This window comes from Limulus polyphemus, unplaced genomic scaffold, assembly GCF_000517525.1.
Source record: "Limulus polyphemus unplaced genomic scaffold, Limulus_polyphemus-2.1.2 Scaffold5, whole genome shotgun sequence".
In the NCBI taxonomy this organism is placed as follows: Eukaryota; Metazoa; Arthropoda; class Merostomata; order Xiphosura; family Limulidae; genus Limulus; species Limulus polyphemus.
In genome coordinates, this window is record NW_013665615.1 from 126229 (window position 1) to 135589 (window position 9361).

General features: G+C 32.4%; 1 long non-coding RNA gene across 2 annotated transcripts in view; it reads right to left on the reverse strand.

Moving 5' to 3' along the window:
- The window catches only part of LOC111089683, a 15721-nt gene that overhangs the window by 2815 nt on the left and 3545 nt on the right, over positions 1 to 9361 (reverse strand). The window contains exons 1-3 of one of the 2 annotated variants that reach the window (XR_002613928.1): positions 5306 to 5435; positions 4930 to 5099; positions 2366 to 2410 (exon numbers count right to left, since the gene is read on the reverse strand). This is a non-coding gene — a long non-coding RNA (uncharacterized LOC111089683). Of the gene's footprint in view, positions 1 to 2365; positions 2411 to 4929; positions 5100 to 5305; positions 5436 to 9361 lie in introns of those variants that run through there. The other variant, XR_002613920.1, reaches the window with a different exon arrangement.

Here is a 9361-nt window from a genome sequence, read left to right on the forward strand (position 1 = left end):
CGCGAAATTCAAAAACAAACAAACAAAGCCGATAATGCAGTGGCACCTTTCGGTAATGATGAAGTATCTGTATTGTTCTTATTGTATTAAAATGTTATGTTTTTTAAATTTCAGGATAGTGGAATTCTTATCAGACTAACATTTTTAGTGTTTTAAATTTTTTAAAGAATAATTATCTAAAATTGTTTAAGATATTCAAAGTGTTGATGAAAGTATTAAATTATCATGCATTTTGTAAAAAAACAGATTTGATTTTTATAAGCTTTCAAAGTATATTAGGGCTCTCGACTAGCAATATGTGGGGTTGTGGGTTTGAATCCCATCACAGAACACGCTCGCCCTTTCAGCGCTATGATGTGATGGTCAATCCAACAATTCGATTACAGTAGCCCAAGAGTTGGCAATGGGTTTTGTTGACTAGCAGTCTTCTCTCTAGACTGCCCCCCAGTGGCACAGTGGGATTGTCTGTGGATTTATACTGCTAGAACCGGGTTTCGATAACCATGGTGGGAAGAGCACAGATAGCTCTTTGTGCTGCTTTGTGCTTAATAACAAACAACGACAAGAACTCTCTAGGCTATCACTTTAAACAAGGAATGGCTAGCGCAGAAAGACCTCGAGTATCTGCGAAATTCAACAAAGTATGTTAAATGATGGCCTGAAATACTTGCAATGCTTACAACCCTCCATTACGTGTTTCGTACATTCAAATTCAAGTCATTATAAAAACATAAATACAAAAATATTTTTCATGTATTGCACTAGTTTCCTTTGCTTCCTTGAGAACATTATTAGGGTAAAAATAAAAAGATCGTTTTCTGGTGATAGCAACTGTGCAAAAATAATTTAGTGATGTGTTTATTTTTTCTTGTTAACAAAACAATAATCACCCTATATCAAATGCACCTTCCATTAGTACTGTCTATGAAAGCTAATGTACTAGTGACATTATATCGAATTCCCGAGTACTTTGGTTCAAAATGATTTTGTTTTAGTTGATCTTCAGTCACCAAACCGTCTCCATATATTTTAAGTTCGGTAGTACTTAATAGTAGAGACCGACGAGGATTTCAAATAATTCACGCACCGAAAAACCACTATATCGAATTCCTAATCGAAAAACCGACAATTCAAAGTATTGATTACGATATATTATGCGCATATATATTAATAATACGTTAAAAAGGTTGCTAACATTTCCGGTGTAACAATTGAAAAATTTCTAAAACAGAAATATTCAAGTCTAATACCTACCTACCTGATCACGGACTATCGCTACAAGATTTCTCCAGCTTACTTAACTGGTTTGTGGGTCTCCGCTTTTGATATCGCGATAAATATATATATATTTTTTTATAAATGGTAAACATGTCATTCACGTACTTAAATGTATTTTCAACCCCAAACCAATGGGTGGCGTTACATATCGATGGATAGTTTATTTGTTTGTTTGAAGTTAAGCACAAAGCTACACAATGAGCTATCTGTCCTCTGCCCACCACGGGTATCGAAACCCGGATTCTAGCGTTGTAAGTCCGCAGACATACCGCTGTGCCACTGGGGGGCTCGATGGATAGACATGAGACAGTTTCTAAAAGTAAAATATAAATACTTTATACAGGTTTAACCTAAAAAATAAACAAACAAGAGTTTTAAAAATAATTAATTTAAAAAAAAGTAGGGATCCTGTTATAAAACGCAATGACACAATAATTAAAACCACAATTATAAATTTATAAAATTTAATCCCCACTTTGGCAGCTTTATACACTTATCTGTAGGCCAAAGTAAGGATTAAGTTTTATAAATTTATTATTGTATTTTTAATTTTTGTTTTATTACTTTTTATAGCAGGATTCCTACTTAATTTTAAAATGTTTAATATTTTTATACTCTTGTTAGATATATATACAGAGCACAGACTTTCCGGTTAATACTTAATGTAATTAATCTGAAACAAAATACCGATGAGGAATTTTTGGAGAGGCGAGTGCGACCACCAGAAAACAATCACCTTCTTTTTTGTACTTGTTATAGTTCTCACTCACGTAGCTAAGGTACTTCTCACTCACGTAGCTAAGATACTTACAAAGTTCCTCTTCTACCAGTGAATAGTTGTACTTGTTATAGTTCTCCCTCACGTAGCTAAGATACTTACAAAGTTCCTCTTCTACCAGTGAATAGTTGTACTTGTTATAGTTCTCCCTCACGTAGCTAAGATACTTACAAAGTTCCTCTTCTACCAGTGAATAGTTGTACTTGTTATAGTTCTCACTCACGTAGCTAAGATACTTACAAAGTTCCTCTTCTACCAGTGAATAGTTGTACTTTTTATAGTTCTAACTCACGTAGCTAAGATACTTACAAAGTTCCTCTTCTACCAGTGAATAGGCCCAAGTTGAAGATACGACTACGAATGAAAAGGATAACATTTAAGAACTGTGCAGGAATCAAGAACACCGAAAAACAAAAATTTACAAAGTTATGAAATCTATATATCAGTGTGAAAATAAAAGAATCTGTTTAAATAAATTACACACACAAAATATGTATTTTATCTGAATTAAATTTGGTATTATTATCACTCGTTATGAAAACAGTTACAAAATGGCATGACAAAATAGATCAGGGATAGTTAACTTTGAGGTAGTAGAGAACCAATACATTCACAAGAAAACTTTGATGGACATTCATTCATTCTAAATGGTTGAACACCATTTGCTTCGGAATGAGGCTTTCTATCGCAGAAATAGCCTAGACGTTTCCTCTAGATTAACAGAAACTTGTCAACACGAACTTTATAGCCCATGAGCTAATCAAAATAGCAAACACCATATTTTGGACTTTTTTCTCACTAATCATTCATATATTTCACTTTTAAAACATCAAATAATATATTAAGCTCAGTATTTCATTATTTCTCGGTACGAAAAAAGTGCTTAAATACATTAGATTTTCTTATAAACTTTTGAATGCAGTACTGTAATGAAGCATTTTGGTCGAGTGGTATATACCACTACTGGTAGTTTTGGGATGCACTCTATTAACAGACTAAAGACTATTATATGGCAGGCCACAAACTGCCTATCCCTGACCCAAACTCTTCAGAATGTACACACACACACACACATATATATAATTATATATATTATTTAAAATAAAATATGTTTGGTGTATTTTTTGCTAAATTAAATTTTATATTTTGATTTTTTCCCACAAAAACAGTACGCTAACAGATTCAATGTCTCATTTTTAACTTAAATTGTGATTAAATTCTGGTTTTAAATCAGTCAGAGTAACAAATAATACCAATTTGAAATATCAAAAGCAGTGCTAATGATCATCTCATGAGTAGAGATATATACCAACCAAGTTATTGATTATTGTTAATTACTTTAAAAGCTGAGATGTTCGAGTTTCACTTGCTCATATTTGAGAAAAAACAGTGCATTCGAACCAATGTTGTAGTTAAGACCTTTAAAGTGAATATTAAAATTATCGTTAAATATTATAAAACATGGGGATAGAATTAGAAATAAAATAAAAATATTTTGACTTTCTTTTTCAAGCTATTCTATCTAGTATATATTAAGTATATACTAGCAACACCTTTGTTGAGCAAGATAATTTCAATCATCATTGACATTTTTTTAGCTTTTCAACTAAACAGATGATGATGGACAACAGAACAATTAATTTGAACTTTTATTTGTTTCGCTGCATCTCCTGGTGGTTTGAGTGCTCGACTCGTAAGCTGCGGGTCGTGGTTTAGAATCCCGTGATAGAACATGTTCGTCCTTTCAGCAGTGGGGGGCGTTATAACATTACGGTCCATCGCACATTTTGTTAGTAAAAAAGTTGACCAAGAGTTGGCGTTGAATGGTGCTGATTAGTTGCTTTCTACCTAGTTTATCACATCTAAATTAAGGACAGCTAGAGTATATATCCCTCAAGCATTTTGCTCGAAGTTCAACAAGCAGACAAATCAACACTGCGCTACTTTAGAAAGCAATATGTTAAGGCGAGTACCAAGTAAAATCCATGAGCGAAACGACAACTACAATAAATGTAGTTTAGAATAATTCTACGGCTAGCACCGATTTAAAATAATCTCGTTCTAAAAACGATAAGCATTTGTTGAAATTAGTTAAGGTTTCATAGCTTTCATTTGTATTTTTATGATTTTTATTGCTTCTCTTTTAACTCTAGCAATAATTGTGATTCTATTTTCCTTGTCTCTTCCCAGTGCTCCTGGCTTTCTTTTGAGAACGTTTGTATAATTTCATGTTAGCATATTTGTAGCATTTTATATGTAATTTAAGAAACAAATAGGATTGTGTTATATGTTATTGTTGTTTTGCAATTCTTCGCTAAATTTCAATAAGGTATCAGGAAACAAATGTTGATATTGACACAATCTATAGTGATACACTCATGCTATTTTAAAAGTCTATAATAGCGGTTAGATACCATAATTAATATTTTCTTATATGTAAAGCGATAATTACTTCCCTCTCAAAGATACTGACAAAAAAACAAAAACGATCAGGGTAGTTGTTGACGCTTGTGGTAACAGAGACCCTACTTTGTTCAGTATATTATATATTGTTTTTAGTGCAGTTAATTTGGATGTTTACTTCATCCATACGGGTCATTCAAATCCAATTTTATTTAAATGATACTCTACACTGTCACTATAACTTAAAGGAAGATTGAAAAAGCAAAGAAAAATAAAGATAATTTCTTCTTTCGACTACCGAAAGGGTAGATTGGTCTCTTTAATTAATTAATTCTTATCGTTAATTATTCCAAAATACGTAGAATAGAATGAAACTAGTAGAATTAATTTATATTATCAGTAATAATTATGAAACTTATTATAACTCCTATTATGTATATTATCATGTTTCACAATAGAATATTTCTCACGGAATATTGACGCCAACTCGAACTGGGCCTTCGGCATCTCTCTTCTGACGAATATGATATGAAGTAGGATGTGCTGTCGCCATAACAATCAGACAAACAAGTGTTGTGGCAAGTAGCATTCTTTTGACCATTGTCGTGTCGTTCTATTTTCAAATGGATAGTTCAATCACCTGAGAGTCAAAGAAAAAACGTTTTAAATAATGTTTTGTAAGTCTAACATGTAACGTCTTCCAATAAAACTAATAAACAAAGCTAGATCGTATGTCAGAAATAATAAAACTGCAAATTGTTATAATTTCTGTGTTATTTTATCCTATCAAATTTTATTAATGAAACTAAAAAAACTAAAATTAAAAAATCATATATTATTACTTACGTTTGGTAACACAAGCATTGTGAAAATCTCATAAAGTGAAAACATGAACTATTTTCAAGGTACATTTTTATGCAAAGCCGATAAAAGACTTAAGCAGTTTTGTTTGTTTTAGTGGACTCTGAACTTCTTGTAAGCACCTGGAATTGTTTGACTTGGGAGAATAAGTGTGAGTGCACATTGCTCTATCTCCTGTGTCCACTGCAGGGAAGCGAACCCCTCTGTCCCATCAGGGAACTGCTTAATCAATATAAGCGACCAATTACAGCGCTATATCCAAAGGGATACCAGCCAGCCTCTGTGTTTTCATTGGTGACAGAGCTTGTTTTATTAAAAAAAAAACTCAACTGACTGAACGAAAAGAATTGACGAGGAATGTTTTCGTCAATTGGATAGTAGGTCTGCTAATGACATGTGAAGCACCATCGTTAACTGGAACTATCTTCATTAGATTGTACGACTCACATGACAAAGTTAATTCAAATGACGCAATCTGTAAGTATAAATAAAAAACCGAGGATGGAATTTTAACGTACCGTTTTCAAATTTATGAAAGAAAAAAATTGTGGTTGTTTTTGAAGTTATTTTTCTTGTTCAAAAATTAATAATTAGGCTTGTTTGTTTTTGTACTGTATTATCAGCCTAGAATAACTCGGTTATGTGACAATAAAGATTTGTTGTTGTTGTTTTTACCAAACATCTAGTTTGGTTTCCTGGACTTTGAACTTCTTGTAACCACCTGGAGTTGTTTGACTTGGGATAATACGTGTGAGTGCACTATGCGCCAGTGTTGAAAATCCCAGTTATTCTCTTTTTCGAGTTTTTCCCGCCGTTTTGAGTATCAGATAATTTGTAACTTGACATACTTGATAAAACCATTATGATTGAGTATCTGAAAATTTGTAACTTGACATACTTGATAAAACCATTATGATTGAGTATCTGAAAATTTGTAACTTGACATACTTGATAGTTTAGAGTATCTTAAGAACTCTCACTCAGAATGATATAACTGACAGCAGCAAAGAAGAATCAGAGCACGGAAAGAAACGCTTGTTTTTCAGTTAAAACCACATTTTTCAATATCATGTGTAAAAGAGAATCAAAATGGCAGATGAAAATAATTTTGAACACTTAATCAAGGTTGTAATATTTTGCTCATTTAATAAAGCTGTAACATTTTTATTCAGCTGTTACTTCTAAAGCTAAATTACACCATATGCAAATTTATAACATGGACATGAGTAGATTCTGCGAACAAAGCTTAGATTATAGTTCAAGGCTCGTTTCAAGATTATGACAAACTCTTTGGTTTAGCAAAAATATTCTACGTAGTTTTAGTGTTTCATGTATGTCCATTCAGATCCCTAGGACCTGGTGTGACCTAGTAGTGAGCATGTCGAGCTGCAGATTGATTAACCATTGTTTGAGACATGATACAAATGAATATGCTCCGCACGTACAGGTGTGGATGTATTATAAAAGTGACAGTCAACTGCATTATTCGGTTCAAAGAACTGGAAAAGGCCCTTGTAGAGGTGGGTGTTGCTAGCTGGTTGCCTTTCTCTGTAGTCAGCAGTTTAAAGTTAGGGATGGCAACACCTGAAACTTAGGGGTTTTGCCCAGGAGAGCATAAGGTATCATTTAAGTTCAAGAATCCAGTTGTATGAAGCCCATTGTTTAGCGTCAGAACTATGTTTAATTCCGCACACTTAAAGCTGTTTTATGAACTAATTGTAGTCAAATGTTTCACCATTTTCGAAAAAATTTAATCACAAGTTAATGATCTCGGTATGGGCGTCCTTTTTTCTTTATTCGGTAAAGTATAGACAATATTTATTTTATGTTTGGTTGAAAAATCTGTAAATGGGCGCAGAATTGGTTGCTAAAGAGTACCTTTACTTGCATGAACAAGTAAAAATGAAATGGTTAGCATCCACGTAGTTCAGAGCGGCACTTGAAGAGAAAAAAGTATTGAAGACTAATGTACAAAAGTAGTTCAGGTATAAGGGTCGTCTTTTCTACCTGAGCTAATTTTTTAGATTAGTCCTCGAAGAAATCGGCTATCTGAAGTTTTAAATTTAACCATTTCAGGAAAAAAAAAGAAGGTTGAAATGTCAAAATTTATAGAAAAAAAAACACACACAGTAGTGCAGGAATTTAAATGCCACTGATCATATGCTTTTAAACAAAACTATGAACTCTATAAGATCTGTATAATTTTGCCTCCAATCTGAGTTGGAAAAAAAAATAAGCCTCATTTCTAAGTGTTTTGATCTCAGCTGTAATTTTACAATATATATAGTAAAAACTCTTATAAAGAACTAAAAAACTGAGAGAAAAGATTTTTTGACGTACAATTCCGCTCAGTTTGGAAAAAGTATCCTAAAACTATACCCGCTAATACCATCTTCATTGTAGGAATTATATAATTTTAGGATATGAACAAATCATCAAAATACAAGATATCCTCAGTAACAAACACAACATAGGAATAAAAACAACATTCATTCGTAAACTAGGATAAAAAAAAGTTAAGGTTAACTGCATAGGCCTTAAGAAAACAGAGAATACATTGACAAATCAGCATATCAGTATATTTCACATATCACTTGAGACAGTAGCTTAACTCTACATGATTCAAATGCAAATTTATACCAATCTGGAAACAAAATATTCTTGTAACTTACACAACTGATTCAAAATTATTCTTAACACATAACAGAAGAACATGTGTCAAACGAAGGAAAATGCGGAAGTTACCTGAGGACTTAGATATCTAATTACTTCTTGGAGCTGAAGTAAAGTCAAAATTGTTAAACTTTTGTAGGAAGCCAATTTCTCTGTGACGGTTGATTGCACGTCTAACATTAGCCAAACAAAGCAACTATCATTCACAATTCAGGACGTTGAAAAGTTTAACCCTGACATCAAAGTTTCAAAGTCTTTTTTTTTCTGACTTTGCGGAACAATAGGTTGTACAATATGTGAGTTCAATACGCAGAAAAGTATGTGTGGATATAGTGTCGTTGTCTGACATTTTACATTAGCTTATATCTGTGGTTTAGTGAATGTACTACAGATGTAATATAAATATTTTAGGAACACGCGCAAGGTTTCATAGTGAATTCACTGTTTGTAACACAAGAATCGTCTCTGGACGACAAAGGCAAATTATAAAATAATGGGAGATAACACTCGTAGTGAGGTACATAGTCTGTACATTCAGTTGAAGTAATGGAATTTTCTAGTTGCTCTTTTTGTTTGGCTCAAAACTTATTAATATCATTGTAACAAGTACAATGATGGAATAAAAATATATTAAAATTCTCAAGTTGCTCAACTCCCCAACTTTTCGTACAAACATCTCGTAAAGTTTTAAAAGATCATTTCCAGTGAATTGGCAGAGAAGTTTAGACTATCACCTGAAATCAAAGCCAATGAAATACAAAGCTCTACTTTAAAACAAACGTTTTGATTAAAAACTTCATTGTGTGATATGCAGGCATATCACATAATTTCTACCTGTTTTTTTCATAGGAGTTTTAAAATTTTCGTTCATTCTGTTTCTATGCAGTTTCGGCATAATCTCATGTGATCCAGAAAAACATTAATATTATTTCGTTCTAGTTACCTTTGTTTCTTTGTTGTTTTCTCTCTATATATACATATATCGTTTCATCTTCTAAACCTATTTTAATGTATTATTGCCATTATGTGTTTAAAGGGTTTACTTTCAACTTCTTTGAAAATATTATTGTATACTGCATTTTAATTTAATGTTCAATTGTAGCAAAGTGTTTTCTTTTAGTATTGTTGTATCTGTGTATAGTTCTTTCTTAAGGGTTGTGCCATCCATGTATCATGCAATTGTTCATAGGGTTGCAATAGCTAACTGTTTTTAAAGTTAACTTGAATTGGTGGCTTGAGGCCAAGTCTGAAACAAAGGAGAAAGAAAATGTGTTATATGTAGGCATATCTACACACTTTTATTAATACAAGAATATTTAAAAAATCGTTTAGTATATTTTTGTGCAGTTTGGCATTATATATATATAA